This window comes from Hippopotamus amphibius, chromosome 8 (genome assembly GCF_030028045.1).
Source record: "Hippopotamus amphibius kiboko isolate mHipAmp2 chromosome 8, mHipAmp2.hap2, whole genome shotgun sequence".
Classification (NCBI taxonomy): Eukaryota; Metazoa; Chordata; class Mammalia; order Artiodactyla; family Hippopotamidae; genus Hippopotamus; species Hippopotamus amphibius.
This window is the reverse complement of record NC_080193.1, coordinates 71,467,375-71,485,865: the sequence shown is the minus strand read 5'-3', so window position 1 is coordinate 71,485,865 and position 18,491 is coordinate 71,467,375. Positions and strand designations below refer to the sequence as shown.

General features: G+C 43.0%; 1 pseudogene; it reads right to left on the bottom strand.

Moving 5' to 3' along the window:
- Positions 1 to 16,871: 16,871 nt before the first annotated feature.
- Positions 16,872 to 16,971, bottom strand: LOC130859703 (U6 spliceosomal RNA; annotated as a pseudogene).
- Between the last annotated feature and the right edge of the window lie 1,520 nt (positions 16,972 to 18,491).

Below are 18,491 nucleotides of genomic sequence, written 5' to 3'. Positions count from 1 at the left end.
TATAGAATCCTACCTATTAATACAATATACTGAAGAGCATTGAATGAATTGATTTAATTCTCACTTAAATGAGAATTTCCATATGGTTTAGAGGCGACATTAAGGGACTCGAGTGGAGCCTTGCCTTCCCTTGACCCACTGCCTGCCTCTTTCTGCATCATTCAATCTGAGCCCAACTTCATGAGTGCTCTGCACTAGCAAAGTCCCCAAGGAAAGCAGGTATTCATCTCTGTGTTTCACAGACTAAGAATTGTTCTTCTATAGCCATATTTATTCCAGCACTAAAGTAAATGCGAATTACCTTTTTGACTACTGGGGTAGAGATTTTGAACACAGAACACTGAAGACTTGAGGTATTGCTCAGAGATGCAGCAGCCACTCAGCTTAGCATGCTTCGCAGCTGTTTTGCAGGTGCACAGGTGTGGTAAGACTGTGACTTCTGATTCTGTGAGGCTTGTCCACCGTGTTGCTTGGCTCCTACTCTGTTTCCTAAGAGAGAAGGTTCTGTGATGGTGTCAGGCTCAGGAATCAGATTTAAAATGTCTAGTTTGTGTTTCATTTGATTATTTTTACAAAGCTTATATACATGTGTGTATATATATATCTGTGCCTCTGTGTCTGTGTGTGTATGTGTAAGTATGTGTATGTGGGGTATGCGTACAGGCATGTGTGTGAAGGGCATGTGTATTTGTGTGGTATGTGTATATGTGTGTTTGTATATGTGCATGTGTGTATGTGTATATGCATATGTGTGTGCAGGTATCTGTATGTTCCCCTAGTTCTTTCTGCTGGAGGCGGTGGTAAGCCAGTACCACTGATCACATATAGTGTGCTGTGTCCTAAATACCACTCCCCATAAAAAGGAACAGGGGTCCTTGGAAAAGTCTTGATTGCATATCTAGGACAGCAAAAAAACAAGATGACCTTGGTACATCTCAGGCCAGAAAACAATTAAGTCCTCAAATAATATTGGAGCTTGTGAAAAGGACTTAAGTGTCGCCTTGAAGTGTTTCCCTCTGGCCAAAAGGAGATAACTGTCCAGACGGGATGAGTATTTTTGTCCCCTCCTAAATTCAGTCCTAACTTCCAATATGATGATGTGATGGATTTGGAGGTGGGGCCTTTGGGAGGTGACTAGGTTTGATGAGGTCATGAGAGGGAGGCCCTTACAAGAAGAGACACCAGCACCCGCCTCACCTCTCTCTCCAAGCGCACATGAAGAAGAGGCTCTATGAGCACACAGTGAGATGGCAGCCACCTGCAAGCCAAGAGAAGAAGCCTCAGCATGAAACCTACCTTTATGATGCCTTGGTCTTGGACTTGTGGCCTCTAGAACTGTGAGAAATGCACTTCTGTTGTCTAAGCCACCCAGTCTGTGGTATTCTGTTATCGTGTCCTGAGCTGACTAATACAAGAGACAATTGAGTATCAAAATAAATGAGGCTAAGATGAGATAGGAACTCGGGAGTATATACTGATATCAATAAATCAATGAATACATACTACGTGAGAGAAAAGGAAAGTCTGTTTCTTACAGGGTATGCCTGCTAACAAGTGTAGAAGGAGTGATGGCGTTGGAGCCCTGTCGTCAGAGCATGTTAATCACATTCAGCCAGGAACGATCAGTGGGTGAAAGTTTGATGAGGAACAGGATAACTGCTTAGTTTTGAAATAGTTGCCTACAAAACCGCTTATTAGTTAGAAACGGACAGAAGAAAATTTACAGTAAAGAAACAGTCTAGTTACCCACACAACAGTAGTATCACCAACGATGGCACAAGCAGACATCGTGTCCCCGGGCGCATGGTGTTGGAGTAAGAGCCATCCTACAGGGTGCAGTCGGACAGAAGGTCAGGTTTATGAAATTCCTCCCCAAGCTGCTAATGTGGGTTGAATCCTGTGGAAACCAAACTGAAAATAATTGGTCTGTATTCTTCCACGTCTCCAGGTCATAAAAGACGAAGGTGGACTGAGGAACAGCTCCAGATTTAAGATCTGTCGCCTAAATGCAACGAGCAGTCCTGGATTTGATCCTGAACTTAGGATGAAGGACACTATTAGGACAGTTAGCAAAATTTGAATGTAGGCTATGTTTTAGTTAATGGTATTGTGTCAGTGTTGAATTTCCAGGTTTTTAATTCTGTACTGTGTTTATGGAAGAAGTGTACTTACTCTTAAGTTTTTACGGGGTAATAAAGCCTAGTGTATGCGATGTATTTTCAAATGATTCAGAAAAAAAAAATGATGAGAATGAGCAAGAGATAAAGTAAATGGGGCAAAATATTTAAAATGGTAAATTTGATAAAGGATTTACAGGAACACTTTGTCTATTCTTATGATTTTCTACAAGTATGAAATTTTATCAAAATTAATGGTTACCAAAAGGAAATATCTCTACCAAACAAAGCAGAATAAAAAAGTTATGAAACTCTTTATAACAATTCCTGCTTGTCATATATATATATATGTGTGTGTATATTTGTATTTGTATGTATTTCACATATATGTGTGTATATTTCACATATATGTATGTATATGAAAGTTCAGAGGCTGTGTTGAATGGTCCAGTATCACAGTGTCATCACCTGAAGGCCCTCCTGGACATCTCCCACCCTGTGATCCAGGAAAGCATTTCCTCCTTTCCCACAGGCTGGGCCATTACACATGGAAGCCCATCAAGCCTGCACAGTTGAGTCTTCACATTGAACTGCTGTGTAACTGCCGCTGAGGCCAGAGCCATCTTTGGAATCCTGGGGCAGGACCCTTCCAGCCCCAGGGGGCAGCAGTGGGCCTCACACCAGCAGCTCCTTTGGACAGTTGGAGGACTAGGAGCTAGACTTTAGGCCTCCCTGCTCCACCACGATCTCCAGGAGGGGAAACCCTGGGACTGTTCTTGTCACTATGAGCAAAGACAGAACTCCCTTAGTCTGTAGGGTGAACGATTGTAAGCCCCCACAGAACGCCTAAGAAAGGGCACATCTTCCCTAAGGCGCTCAAGGAATTTGCTTCCTTACTGGTGGGTGTTGGTTTTGACCCAGCGGAGTCACGATTCTGTGAGCACGGCTGCTTCATGAAGACTGAATGGCCAGTGGAGACACTGAGAGTACGGCTCTCGTACTCTCCCTGCATTTGGCCAAGGACTCTGATAGTTCCGCTCCAGTCCTAATGCTGGTATCATCTGGGATTCTAGATCCAGAAAATGCCAGGGCCAGTGGAGCAGTTTGATAACTGGGTATGTCAGCTGTGCTTCAGTGGGAGTCGGCTTTGGACAGAGAGTGAATTTGCAGGCAGATCCTCCCAGAGGTTGCTCCAGTCACTCTAAACTGATAACTTGGTTAAGAAGTGCATACCTTTGACCCTCCATATCTGTGAGTTCCCCATCTGTGGATACAGCCAACCTGAAAGTTCCAAAAAGGAGAACTTGGATTTGCCATGCACCAGCAACTATTCACATTGAATTTGCCAACTTCCAGCAACTATTTACACATCATTTACATTCTATTAGGTTTACTGCTACAGACCCAAGTTCCTCTTCCTTGGCACTTTTTAATACAACTATCAACGCTACAGCTTAGTGTGAAGAGAGAAAGCTGTGGTGGCAGGAGTGCGGACCTAACGGGGCCCGGAGTTCCCCTTTGCACCAATGTAACTGGGAGGCATGAAGTCCATGGTGAAGTGCCACCGTCTCCCCTACGATCCGTCCAACAGCTGTCATGGGAGCCTGGGTCTCAGCAGCCCTGCTGTCCTTAGACAACCTGCTTCTGACTGGTGCCTGGCTCTGGGCAGCGACTGCTGCAGGCTTGCCCTTTTGCGGGGACGCGTCTGGTCCTTTGCCTTTTTTGGGGAACATCCACTGCAGAAGGTGCTTAATCCTTTGTCTGAAGTGGCTTTTTGAAGGAACCTGGCCGTTCTTCATGATTAACTGGTGGAAGTTGCTTCCTAGGGACTCTGCGGATTCCTTTTTCTGGCCAGGGTGGATCATCCCACGGGCCTGGTAGGCCCTCCGTTCTGCCAACCCTTTTTCACGCTGTCCTAGTTTGGGCTTCCTGTAATTCTTGCTCCCATCAGTGGGGGCAGACTTCCTTCTCTGGCTCTTATATTGGGGCTGCCGTCTCAGGTCCTCCTGCTGCCCCTGGCTGCTCTCTCCACTGGATGTAAGAGGAGAGAATATCTGGGAAATGGACGTGTCTTCACTGGACAAGGTCTGGGAACAGGGCCAAGATTCCTGAGAAGCCAAGATGTCTGCGGCAAGGAACATGTCTGAGCGACAGTCTTTGAGAAGCGTGTCTGTGGCACAGTCGTGAAGGATCACACCAGTTTCACAGTCGTGAAGCAGTGCGCCGGTGGCCCGGCCTGGAGCTTGTTTCTGCCGGTCTGTGAACCCTTGGAACTCAAGTTTATGAAACTGCACCTCAGCGTATAGGTCTTCTGGATTTGAGGCAAAAGGCTTTATATTTGACAAGAGGCTTATATTGGCCCTTGGAGACCGTGAGCTCCTCCAATCCTTAATGATTTGGAATTTGATGAGCATACTCGGTTCAAAGGTGACTTTCGAAGCGGGGTCCCCCTCCACGGCCTCTTGGGCCCTGGCAGATTGGGACCCTGCATCGAGATCCACCACAGTCACGCTAGAGCAGGATTCCGGGGAGGCCCGTCCCCCAGCCTCCTCCTGTGGCTCCTTCCTGGCCATTGCTGTACGTGGACTGGGCTCCAGGCTGTCTTTGTCAGCCCCCACGACAAACACATTATGCCAGATTCTGCCCACAAACTTGTAGGTGGGGGTCTGAGATGGTGGCTTGTCCTCCTGTCAAGTCACAGGGGCCTCTGAGGGTTTATGGACGTTGCCAGGAGGAGGTCCTCCCAGGCCCCCCTGGGTTTCCTCACTTGCCCATGAGGGGACAGGGAAGGGACTCTCCAGCGGGGGAACTGCCTCTGTTGTTATCGCTTTCTCTCCCGGATGGGGCTGAGGAGGTTTTTGCAAGGCCTCAGTTAACTGGGCTTTTGGGTGGGCTGTAGATTCACAGGTGGCTTTCAAGGTGGCCCCTGGAAGGGGTATGGGGTGAGCCTTTTCAACTTCAAGGCACATAGGAACTTGAGGACCTTGAGGGTTAGTCTCCACCTGTGCCTCACCCGAAACCTTATAAGATGTGCCTCCAGCTCCTGTTGAATATAAGGGCTGAGGACAAGAGACTCGTGGGAGGTGTCCATGGAGGCTCCCCCATCCTCAGAGGAGGCTGCATCTTCTGTTTGCTTATGAGCATGTGACTCTCCAGGAAGGTCTAAGACATGGGTGGCAGCAAGCCACGAACGATGGACATGCACACGGATCTGACTCTCACGGGTCCGCTCTGCCTTCCTGCCCACAGGGACTCCCGAGCCTTCTTCTGGAGGCTTCCTACCTGGGCCCAATTCTCTTTCTGACTCAGGCTTCACTCTTGGAACCTTCTCTGGGGGGCTGGCTGAGGCCATGTACAGATCTTTTAGGATCCTCCCCACACTCTGCCCTACAGCCTGGCTCAGGTCTTTTCCTCCCGGGATCCTTGCTGGGCACCTGGCCCCCATCTTCTGTGCATCCTGGCTGCTTTTGCCTGTACCTGCTAAGGGCCCTGAGGGCTCTTTTTTGTCCTGTGTCTGACAAGGCCTTGGGAATTCATCCTGAGGCTGCATCAGTTTCTGAGATGCTTGGATTCTGCAGGGTAGGCCACTTTGTTGCTGCATGAATCTTTTTGAAAGGTGGCACTCCAATTTCTCCTGAACCTCAGGGCTCAGCAAATCCCCAGGAAGGATGGAGAGAGAGTTCTCCTGGAAAAGGTTGGGAGTGACTTGGCTAAAGACTTCCTGAGATCTTTTAACCATAGAAGGTAAAGTTCTCCCACTTTCTATTTTGTTTTTCAAGAAGTGATTTTCCAGATCATGAAATGTTTTGGGGAAGCAAGATTGTGTCTTATTTTGAACGGTAGGGCAAGATACGTCATGGGACCCAATCTGGGATTGAGAAAAAAACTGGACTGATTGGGAAAGAGAGTGTGAGATGGGCAGTGGTCTCCAGCTGAGCCCGAGGTGTCAGCTGACACTGAAGAATGGTTGGAGTAAATGGTTGGGGTCGGGCCTGGGTCTCCATGTGAACCCGAGGTGGTGGTTGAAAGTGAGGCATGGTTGGTGTCAAGGTTTGGGCTCGGGCCTGGGTCTCCATGTGAGCCCAAGGTGGTGGTTGAAAGTGAGGCATGGTTGGTGTCAAGGGTTGGGCTCGGGCCTTGCTCTCCATGTGAGCCCAAGGTGGTGGTTGACATTGGGGAATTGTTGGAGTCAAGGATTGAGATGGAGCCTGGGCCCTAGGGTGGTTTCAAGGGCTGGGCCAATGACAGTCGTGATGTTACTTTATCTTAAAAATGGAAGGGTACCACAAAAAAAAAAAAAAAAAAAAAAAAAAAGGAATGAGATGGAGCTATATGTAATGAGGTGGATAGACCTAGAGTCTGTCATACAGAGTGAAGTAAGTCAGAAAGAGAAAGACAAATATTGTATGCTAACTCATATATACGGAATCTAAAAATGGTACTGATGAACTCAGTGACAAGACGAGAACAAAGACGCAGATGCAGAGAATGGACTGGAGAACTCGAGGTTTGGGGGGTGGGGGATGAAGGGGAAGCTGAGACGAAGTGAGAGAATAGCATAGACATATATATACTACCAACTGTAAAATAGATAGCCAGTGGGAAGTTGCTTGCTGTATAACAAAAGGAGTTCAACTTGAGGATGGATGATGCCTTAGAGGACTGGGACGGGGAGGGTGGGGGGAAGTCGAGGGAGGGAGGGAATACGGGGATGTGTGTATAAATACAGATGATTGAACTTGGTGTACCTCAAAAACTGCTATAAGAGTGTAATGCAATTATATTCCAATAAAAAAAAAAAGGCACCTTCATTCTTTTCTTATTACTGGCTCTTAATAATTTACACCCCAGCAACAGAATAGAGGGTATACACTTCTCCACAGTCCCTTCAGCATTTATTGTTTTTTTTATAAATTTATTTATTTATTTATTTATTGGCTGTGTTGGGTCTTTGTTGCTACACGCAGGCTTTCTCTAGTTGCTGTGAGCGGGGGCTACTCTTCATTGTGGTGCATGGGCTCCTCATTGCTGTGGCTTCTCTTGTTGTGGAGCACGGGCTCTAGACACATGGGTTTCAGTAGTTGTGGCACACGGGCTCAATAGTTGTGGCTCATGGGCTCCAAAGCACAGGCTCAATAGTTGTGGCACATGGGCTTAGTTGCTCCACGGCATGTGGGATCTTCTGGGAGCAGGGATCAAACCCATGTCCCTTGCATTGCCAGGTGGATTCTCAACCACTGCGCTACCTAGGAAGCCCAGCCATTTATTGTTAGTAGGCTTTTTGCCGAATGCCATACTGAGTGGTGTGAGTGGATACCTTTCTGTAGTTTCTAATTGCATATGTGTAATCGTTGCTGATGCTGAGCAGTTTTTCAAGTCCTTTTGAAATCAAAGTGTGAGTAAAATTTACCTGTGTAAATTGGCTTCTTGAATGTTTGCCCTTTTTGCATTCTTTTGTCCAATCCCGACTCAGGAAACTTTTGAGGGCAGGTTTCTTTTACAAACCTGCAGTCCTTCTGAATATTAAGTGGCAGTTAGCACTGGGTTTAAACCTTGTGTTGTGGGAAATATCCACAAGGCGGCAGGATTTTTGCATTCCCAGCTCTGGTTACTAGGGCAACAGAGTCTCCCTGGAGGTCATATTCCTAAATTCTGAATTAGAGTGGAATGTGCCAGGACAAAGCCCCAAATCTTAGGTCTCAATTTCTGTTTTCTATTAGCATAAATTTGCTTATAATATTGTGTTTTTTCTAGGTGTACCATATCTGGTTCATTTATATATATACATGTATCTATTTATCTTAGGATCCTGTTCTCAAATAGCTTGTTACAGAAGGCTGTGTAGAGCTTTTCTGGTATATGGTGATCTTTTGTGATTATATATTTAATATGTTTTAGTATATATGTGTTAACCCCATTATATTAATTTATCCATTCCTCTCACATTTCCTCTTGGATAACCATAAGTTTGTGTTCTAAGTCTTTGAGTGTCTGTCTCTGTGGAAATGTGTTCATTGGGGTCTCATTTTAATAACACGTATAAATGATATCATAGGATTTTTGTCTTTCTCCTGACTTTCCTCATGTAGTCTTATTATCTCTAGGCACATCTGTGCTGCTGCAAAGGGTATTGCTTTTGGGGGCTAATATTTCTTTGTGAACGTATACCATTTCTGTTTCCATTCATCAGTTGATGGACATTTTGTTTACTTTCTTTTCTTTTTAAAATATTCCTGTAATACACTTCTTGTTTGCCCGTGTGTTTTGTATTAGATTCTTCGTGGTTATAGGCCCCGTAGTTGATCACCAAACACCACCGTATACCAAAAAAAGGTCTATAGAACAGTCTGTAATAAGCTATGTAAGGACAGGATCCTAACGTGAATAGCTCTATGTGTACGTATAAATCAACCAGATTCTGTACACTTAGGAAAAGCACAACACGGAAGCAAATTTACTCTGATAAGAAATAATAATTACAATAAAAAACATGCAGGAACTCATACGAGTTAAGCTTCTTGGATTTTGTCCTTGCATATTCCTCTCTTAGAACTTAGGAACATGAACTCCAGAAATGCTCTATTGCCCTAATGACCGAATTCGGGAATGGAGAAATCCTGCCACCTTGTGGACATTTCCTGCAACAACAACTTTAAACCCAGTGCTTATGGTCCCCTAATAGTCACAGAGACTGCAGGTTTGTAAAAGACACCTGCCCTCAAAAAATCTCTTGTGTTGAGAATCAACAAAAAGATGCAGAGAGGGCAAACTTTCAAGAAGGCAATTTACAAAGGTTAATTTTACTCACGATTTTTTTTAAAGACTTAAAAAAATGCTCAGCTTCATAAATTATTAGCAATATGTTAATCCAACCTACAAAAAGTATCACATCACACCACTCAGTATGGCATTTAGCAAAAAGTCTACTAACAATACATGCTGAAGTGGTTGTGGAGAAGTGGGTACCTTCTAGGCTGTTGGTGGAGTGTAAATTGGTAACGAGCCACTAATGAGATAAAAACGGAGGTGCCTTTTAAAGGAAAAATTGAGCTCCCATATGCTCTAAGAGATCCACTGCTTGCCCTATAACCTGAGGAGACCAAAAAGGGAAAGACAAAGGCAACCAAATCTGGACTGTAGCAATCTTTACAATGGCCAAGACATGGAAGTAATCAAAATGTCCATCAAGGGATGAATGGACACAGAAGGAGTGGTGTACATCCACAGTGGAATATGAGCCCCCAAAGGAATAAAACAATACACTCTGCAGCACCGTAGATCAGCCTAGAGATAATCAGACTATGTGAAGTAAGCAGGAAAGTGAAAAATAAACTGCGATATCATTTATAGATGTTATCTACAAATTGACACCAGTGAACATATTTTCACAGAGAAGACACTAACAGACTTAGAAAACAAACTTATGCTTAATCAAGTGGAACATTTGGAGGAATGTATAAATTAGGATATCGGAGTAACATGTATATAATAATACATATAAAGTATATAATCACCAAAGACCACGCTATACCAATAAAGGTCTACACAACACTCTGTACTAAGCTAAATGAGAATAGGATCTAAGACGACTACATATATACATGTGTATAAATGAATCAGATTCTTTATACCTAGAACAAACTCAACATTCTAATTAAATTTCTGCAAATAGAAATTAAAGATTAAATTAAAAGAACAAAGAAGAAATAATGAAACCTAATCTTTGGTGCTTTCTCCTGGCACATTGCACCCTAATTTGGAAACTAGGAATAAACCTCCAGCAAGGCTCTGTTGCACTAGTAACCAGATATGGGAACAGAGTTTCCTGCTGCTTTGTGGACGTTTCCCCCAGGAGCATATTTAAACCCGGTGCTAATAGTCACTTAATATTCACAAGGACTGCAGGTTTGTAAAAGACACTGGTCTACAAAACATCTCCTGGTCAGGAATTGAAAGAAAAAATGCAAAAAAGGCAAGCTTTCAAGAAGACACCGTACAGAGGTAAATTTCACTCACACTATTATTTTAAAGAAAACACCGGAAACAATTCTCAATACCACCAATAATTAGAGATATGCAAACTCAGACTACAAAAATGTATCACCTCACACCAGCCAGCATGGTATTCAAGAAAAAGTGTACTAAAATACATGATGAAGGGGTTGGGAGACGTGGGTTCACTCTGTTCTCTTCGTGTGCTGTACATTGCAAAGGGCAACTATGAGAAAGAATGGAGGTGTTGAAAGCTAAAAATAGAGCTACCACATGATCAGGCAGTGCTGCAAATAAGAGTCTATGCATTGAAAGCAGAATTCAAAAAAACACAGACACCCAAGCATACACTGCAGCAAAACTTACAGTAGCCAACACAAGAGAGCACACAAAATGTAAATCCACAGATGTGTGGATACAAAAGTGAGACATGTACACAACAAAATATGATTCTGCCAGAAAAAGAATGAAAAAATGACCGTTGAAGTCGCCTTTGGCCCTAGAGATTATCATATAAATGAAGTCAGAAAGAGACAGACAAATACCCTATGATGTCACTTTTAGGTGGAAGGCAGCAATAGGTACCAATGAACTAATGAAGAAAAATGAATCAGGCACAGAAAATTAGTAAACAAACTTATAGTATTACCAGAGGGGAAAGGTGTGAGAAAGGGACATATCTGGAGTTTTGATTGACATATCCACAGGCATATGTAGAAAAGAGATAATCAACAAGGCCTTACTCTGACCAAGGGAGGTGTATTAAAGCCTCTAGAATAACTTCTACGTGAAAATTCACTGATGTGAACTACAGACATGTATATGTATAACTGAACAAGATTTTGTACACCTAGCAAAGATGACATTGTAAATCAACTTTATTCCAATAAAAATTAGCATTCAATAAAAAAAAAAAAAACAAGGACTAACAAGACACAATCTTTTGCTGTCTTTTTCTAACACATTTCACTCTAATCTACAATCAGGGCATCTGACTTCCCCTAAGGCTCTGGTTATCATACTAATAAGAGTAGGGCATGAAGAAATCCTGCCTCCTGTGGCCTTTTCTCGCAACAGCAACCTGATAACAATTGCATAAGTTTAGTTAATAATCACAGGACTGTAGGGAATTAAATGAGATCTGGCCTTAAAAATTTTGCAGGTTAAAGTCATCGACAATAAGGAAATCCAGGGCAGACTTTCAAGAAGATAATTTCGACAAGTAAATTCTACTCACATTGCTTAAGAATATTTTAAAAAAACACACCAAAAGATGTTCTTTTCGTAAATTATTGGAGTTAAGGAAAATCAAAACTACGACAAAGTCACCTGCCATCAGTCAAAAGGGTCATTATCACAAAGAGAGTTGACAGTATATTCTAGATGGGGGTTAAATAAAGGGGGACCCTTCTTTCGTGCTGGTGGGATGGACATCGTAAAAGCCACTGTGGAGAATATTTTGGAACTGCCTTTGAAAGTAAACATTGAGGTCCAAATGAGCTGATAGTCCCACACCTAAGAATACATGTGTTGAAACCAGAAGTTGAAAAGACACCGTCACCCATGCATGCACTGCAGCACTGTATACAAGACCCGAGATGTGGAGACACACAAAATGTCCTGGAACAGATGAGCAGATAGCAAAGAAGAGATACGTGAATACGTTGGAATTTGACTCCACCATGTACAAGAATGAAATAATGCCATTGGCAGGAACATAGATCAACCTATAGTTAATAAAACTAAGTCAAGTTAGTCAGAATCAGAAAGTCAAATATTCTAAGCTATCACTTCTGGGTGGAATCTAAAAATACACACCATTGAAATATCTGAGAAAACACAAAGCGACTCAAGGACATAAAACACAAACATATGTTTGCCAAAGGTGACAGAGGGGCCAAGACATCCATTAGGAGGATGGGATTAAGAAACACTAAGTCTTTCATAGAAAACAGATATTCAGCATGTAGCTACATATACCAAGGAAAGGCTACCAACACTCTCTAATAATCTATATGAGAAAAGAAGCTGAACACACACAGATATATGTCGTTGAAGAAATGAAAATGATTCTCTACACCTACAACATACACAGCATGGTATACTGAAGTTACTCCGATAGAAACTAAAAATTAGTGTCTTTTGTTTTGTTTTTTCCTTTTTAAAAATTTTTAATTTTCATTTTTTTATTAATCTAGTTTTAAAAGTGGTAATGAGACACAATGTTTTGGGTGTTTGTACTGGCACATTCCTCTCTAATTTACAAGCCACAGAGCGTTTCCCCTAAGGCTGTGGGTTCCAGGGTAAGCAGAGTGGAGCCTGAGGAAATCATGTGCCTTTTGACCGTTTCCTGAAAAAGCATCCTCAAAATGAGGGCTTATGGGCACTTGATATTCAAAAGGACTGCTGAGCTCTAAATGATACCTGCCCTCAAAAAACGTCCAGGGGTAAATTCTTGAAGATAATTGGAATCAGGGCAGACTTTCAAGAAGGCAATTTTCACAGGTAAATCTAAATCACAGTTTTCTGAAGAAACACAGCCTGTAAAAACATGCTCCACATAGCAATTCGCAGATACTGGCAAATCAAATCTACACCAAGGGATCACCTTGCACCAGACTAAGATGCCACCACCAAAATGTACAATCAATAAATGGTGGAGAGGGCATGGAGAAAAGGAAGTCCTTTTATGGTGCTGGTGGGATGTAAATGGTTACTGCCACTATAGAGAACATTATGGAAGTGCCATCAAAAGGCAAACATAGAGCTATCATAGGATCAGGCAGTGCTACACCTAAGAGTTTATGCACTGAAACCAGAATTCAAAAATGCACAGACTCCCAAGCATGCACGGCCGCATAATTTACAACAGCTAACACGAGGGAGCACGCAAAATGTAAATCCACAGATGTGTGGATGCAGAAGTGAGACCTGTACACACCGAAATATGAATCTGCTAGAAAAAAATGAAAAAATGATCTTTGAAGTAACTTTTGTCCCTGGAGATTTTCATATATGTGAAGTCAGAAAGAGACAGACAAATACCCTATGATGTGACTTTTAGGTGGAAGGCAGCAATAGGTACCAATGAACTAGTGAAGAAAAGTGAATCAGGCAGAGAAAATTAGTAAACAAACTTATAGTATTACCAAAGGGGAACGGTATGTGAAAGGGATATATCTGGAGTTTTGATTAACATATCCACAGGAATACATATAAAAATGATCATCAACAAGGCCTTACTCTACAGCAGCGGAGGTGTACCATACGCTCTAGAATAACGTAGATGTGAAAAGTCACTGACATGGAATACATATATGTATATCTATAACTGAACAAGATTTTGTACACCTAACAAAGATGACATGGTAAATCAAGTTTATTCCAATAAAAAATTAACATTAAATAAAAAAAACAGCATGGAAAAATGAGACAATCTTTTGCTGTCTTTTTCTAACACATTTCACTCTAATCTGCAATCAGGGACTCTGATTATCCCTAAGGCTCTGGTTACCATACTAACAGGAGTAGCGCCTGAAGAAATCCTGCCCCCTTGTGGACTCTTCTGGCAACAGCAACCTGATAACAATTGCTTAACTTTACTTAATAATCACAAGTAATGTAGGGAGGTCAGTGAGACCTGGCCTCAAAAGTTTTCCAGCTTACAGTCATCGTAAGTAAAGAAACACAGGGCAGACTTTCAAAAAGATAATTTCAACAGGTGAATTGTACTCACATTGTTTAAGAATAAATATTAAGAAAAAACCCACACGAAATGATGTTCGTATGGTAAGTATTGGAGTTAAGGCAAGTCAAAACTACGACAAAGTATCACCTGCCATCAATCACAGTGGTCACTATCACAGAGAGAGTCGACAGCATATTCTAGATGGGGGTTAAATAAAGGGGGACCCTTCTTTCCTTCTGGTGGGATGGACATCGTAAAAGCCACTGTGGAGAATATTTTGGAAGTGCCTTTAGAAAGTAAACGTTGAGGTACCGAATGAGCTGATAGTTCCACACCTAAGAATATATGCATTGAAACCAGAATTTGTAAAGACACCAGCACCTAGCGTGCACTGCAGCACCATATACAAGACCTGAGATGTGGAGACCTACAAAATGTCTTTAGACAAATGAACAGATAACAAAGATGTGATACGTATATACAATGGAATATGACTGCCATATATAAGAATGTAATAATGCTATGGGCAAGAACATAGAGAAACCTAGAGATGATAAAACTAAGTAAAGTTAGTCTGAATCAGAAAGTCAAATATTATATAATATCACTTGTAGGTGGAATCTGAAAATACACGCCATTGAAATAACTGAGAAAACAGACTCAGGGATATAAAACACAAATATATGGTTACCAACGTGGACAGAAATTGTCAAGGGATCAATTTGGACGATGGGAGTAAGAAATACAAACTATTTTATGGAAAACAGATATTCACCATGGATCTATGCATAACAAGGGCTGTCACCACTCTCTAACCATCTGTACGGGATAAGAAGCTGAACATGCACAGACATATGTAGATTCATAAATGAAAAGGATTCTCTACACCTACCATATACACAACATTGTGTATCAAAGTTACTCTGATAGAAAATAAAAATGTAATTTTGAAAGTGGTAATGAGACACCATGTTTTGGGTGTTTGCTCTGGCGCATTCCTCTCTAATTTAAAGGCCCTAGATAGGCTTTCCCCTAAGGCTGTACTTGTCGTGGTAACCAGAGTTGAGCCCAAGGAAATCCCGTGCCTTATTACCACCGCAGAGCACGGTGCTGGGCAAGGAAATCAAGAGTGATCTCCAACTCTGGGCGTTACCACCGTGTCATCCTGGGTGGACAACTCATGCATCTGTGACTTAACCCAGATTCAGTCCGGCTGGGTCTACCTAACAGGGCAGCTCCAGCAAGAGTGCGAGTGAAGTGCTTTGCCACTCACTGATGCGGTTTCATTCTTCTATGCTCACAGGATATCGCCAATAAGAAGTGTGTGCCCGTCTGCCTGGGGTCCAAAGAACTCAAGAAGAACCTCCCAAGCCAATCATACAGAGAGCAAGAAGTGTGTTTTCTTACTCTAGTGAGAAGAATAGTATAAAAGCATGATGGGAAGGGAGGAAAAGTAATATATTGAAATAGGCAGGAATTTAGCATGAATGTACGAGCCAAATAACAATATTTCTGCCCTACACATTCTGGAAAGTTATATATAGTTGTATCTGACCATCATATAAAGGAATTGGGTGATTTTTTTTTCAGAAAAACAATCCCATCAAATCAATAATTCCTCATAAGTGTATGATATAAAAGTACTGTACCAGCATCTGTAAAGTTCTCTTCCGTATTTCAATCAGCCATCACCATCCACCTCCTCATCCCAGTCAGGCTCCTCCTTTTCTCTCAACCCCGCCCCCCACACCCCATCAACAGCAGTTTCACCCATTTCACCTCCACCTTGCATGCACCGCACCTCAAGTTCCCTCCCTTATCACCTCTACCCCACCCTCTAGCCCAGAGGCCCTTTGAAGGCACAGACCACACTCAGCTCCGCGTGTCTCCAGGTCTGGAAGGTGGTGTGGGGGCCGCACACCAGGGGCAGCCCAGCAGAGCCGGAGGAGCGGCCCTTCCCCAATAGCACGCTGTGCGGGGGCGGGGGGGGACACACAGATGCTTGGCAGGGAGGCTGCGGGGTGCGGGGAGATGGGGAGCTCTGAGCTGGCATCAGACACGCATGAGGGCGGCTGCAGGGCTGCGGGAAGAGCTGCTGCTCCCCACACGCATGGTCCCTAAACGGCTCAGCCCGCCCTCTCCCCCTTCCCCTCACATCCTCCGGATGCCACCTGTGCAAGCGCCACGGTCCAGACCTCGAGCCCAAGGGTCACAAAGAACTGGCTCTGACACCTCATGGCCGTATAACCTGGGGCAAGTTATTGAGCATCTAACCTGTGAAATGAGACTGATAATACCAGTGAAGGGGGGTGGGGAGGGCAGGGTGGGCGAGCAGACAGTGAAATGAGGCTTGTAAACAGAGGACCCCCTCAGCTTCTCCTCACCTTTTCCTCCCGGTGTCATCTGCATCCTCAGGAAACCCAACTGCCGTCAACGTGGACGTGGCCCCATGTTGTCCTGACGCCAAAATCCCAGAGAGTCCTAAGGAGCTCCTGTCAGCAGAATCGCTGACCCGGACATCCCAGCGAAGCCCTGGCGGCAGTGCCTGAGGAGACACAGCTCCTCTCACCTGTGCTCAGAGCCCAGGCCTCGTGGAAGGTGAGCGCGCTGAGGGTCAGCGCTGAGGGCTCAGCGCCACTGTGTGGTCAGTGCGGGAAGTGCAGGCCGCACCTCCCGCACAGGTGACTAGAGACGGTGCTCCTGCTCGCAGAACTGATGAACACATGAACCTGCGCAAATTCAAATTGAAATGGAGACTATATCCTACAGCTTCTCCAAAAAGAGTTAACGAACAATTAATTGGAAACCATTCAGTGTGAAATGAATGCAGATGCAAAGTTTACAACTTACACCAAATTCACTCAAAAATTATTCATAGACAAATTTTAAATGCAAAATGATTCAAAATTATAGGAGAAAACATAGAAAGAAAAACACATGAGCTTGGGTTTGGTCATGTAGATCATGAGCACTAAGTTTTATTTTGTTTTTTCTATAATCACACTTTAATTTTTTTAAAGATTTTTTGATGTGGACCATTTTTAAAGTCTTTATTGAATTTCTTACAATATTTAAAAACTATGGACCGCCTCACCAATTTGAGTGCCTTGTGCAGCAGCCATGCTCATCCTCTCTGAACTGTTCCAATTTTACCACATGGCTGCTGAAGCGAGCACCATGAACACTGAGTTTTAACACACAACACAGAAAGGGCAATCCACCAAGAAAAATAAGTAATATTGTGAACTGTATAAAATTAAAGATTTCTACTCTGTGAAAGACCTTATTCAGAAAATCAGAAGACAAACTGGGAGAAAAATATTTGCAAATGCATATCTATTAATGGATTTGTCTCAAATATACAAAGACCTCTAACACTAATAACCCCATTAAAATTAGGTAAAGAATTAAACACCTGGCCAAAAATATACATACAGATAGTACACACAAATATGCCCAACATCATACACCGTCAGTAATTACCAATTAATATAACAAGGATATATCACTGTTCACTCATTAGAACTGTTACCTGAAAACTGGGTTCCCCTCTGGGTGGGTGCTAGGCCAGAAGACACAACCGAGCCAAAGATGGGGAGAAGGAAGGATTTATTACTTACAGCAAATGAGGAGAACACTGGGGATCTTTCCCAAAGCAGTGTCTCCCTGAAAAGGAAAATTGGGGAAGTTTGAAACTGAGGACATGTGCATATTCATGAAGGGGCTTGGGCAGTCTGTAGAGTCCAGACTTCAGTTGCTTGAAGTCAGGAGGGTCAGAAAAGCTCAACATCATCCCTTAGGTTCCAGCTGACCTGGTAATTGAGCACTTCAGGCTAATCTTTACATAGGAAGAGAATTGGGAGTCTTTACAACAGATACATTATCTTTGGTATTGTTACTTCTTTTGCCTGATTAATAGTCATTTGTTTCTGCATTCTTTTTTTCCCCTTCATATATTAATTACTGAGACCTGTTCAAGGGCAAGCACTGTGACCAGGCTAAGATCACAAAATGGCTTGGGCCAAAAATGCCTTCTCTTCTGTCAAGAAAGTCATGACTGGTTTTCTTCCACTGGGGACACCTTACTGTATCTGCTTAAAAGAGCCCCCCGTGAGATGTTTCATCCCTCAGTCTTGAGGGGTATGACATTTTTTATATATCCTTACAATGTCAATTACTTAGCCATTAAGACAGATTGAACTGCCTATCCACACCAAAAATCGGATGTCGCTCAAAAATACTAAGTAAAAGTGTGAGACATAAATGTGTACATTTCGGTTTGTTTCATTTTTATGAATTTCAAGAACTGGCCTAACTGATGTTTGTTTATACAAATCAAAACAGAGGCTGCATATGGTGGGAGTAAGAAGGTAGATTACTCCCGAAGTTTATGAAATTCTTTAACCATAGCCCTTAGTTCACTCTTTGAACAAGGTGTGAAAATACCTGAGCCAGTTAGTTTGCAGCCTTGGGTAGTTTTGTGGTAAATGATAGCTGTGTAAGTAGAAATGCAGTTTGCACTGAGAATTAGGGAAACATGAGTCCTCGGGTGAAAACGGAAAGGGGGGAGCAGGAAGGTTCACATCAGTCCCTTGTGTTCTGTTTTAGGTACACTTTGTGTCTTTAATTTTATATTCGACTTTTGTAATGAGTCCTTTAATGAAGCTATTGGGTTTCTCAGAGCCAAACCAATC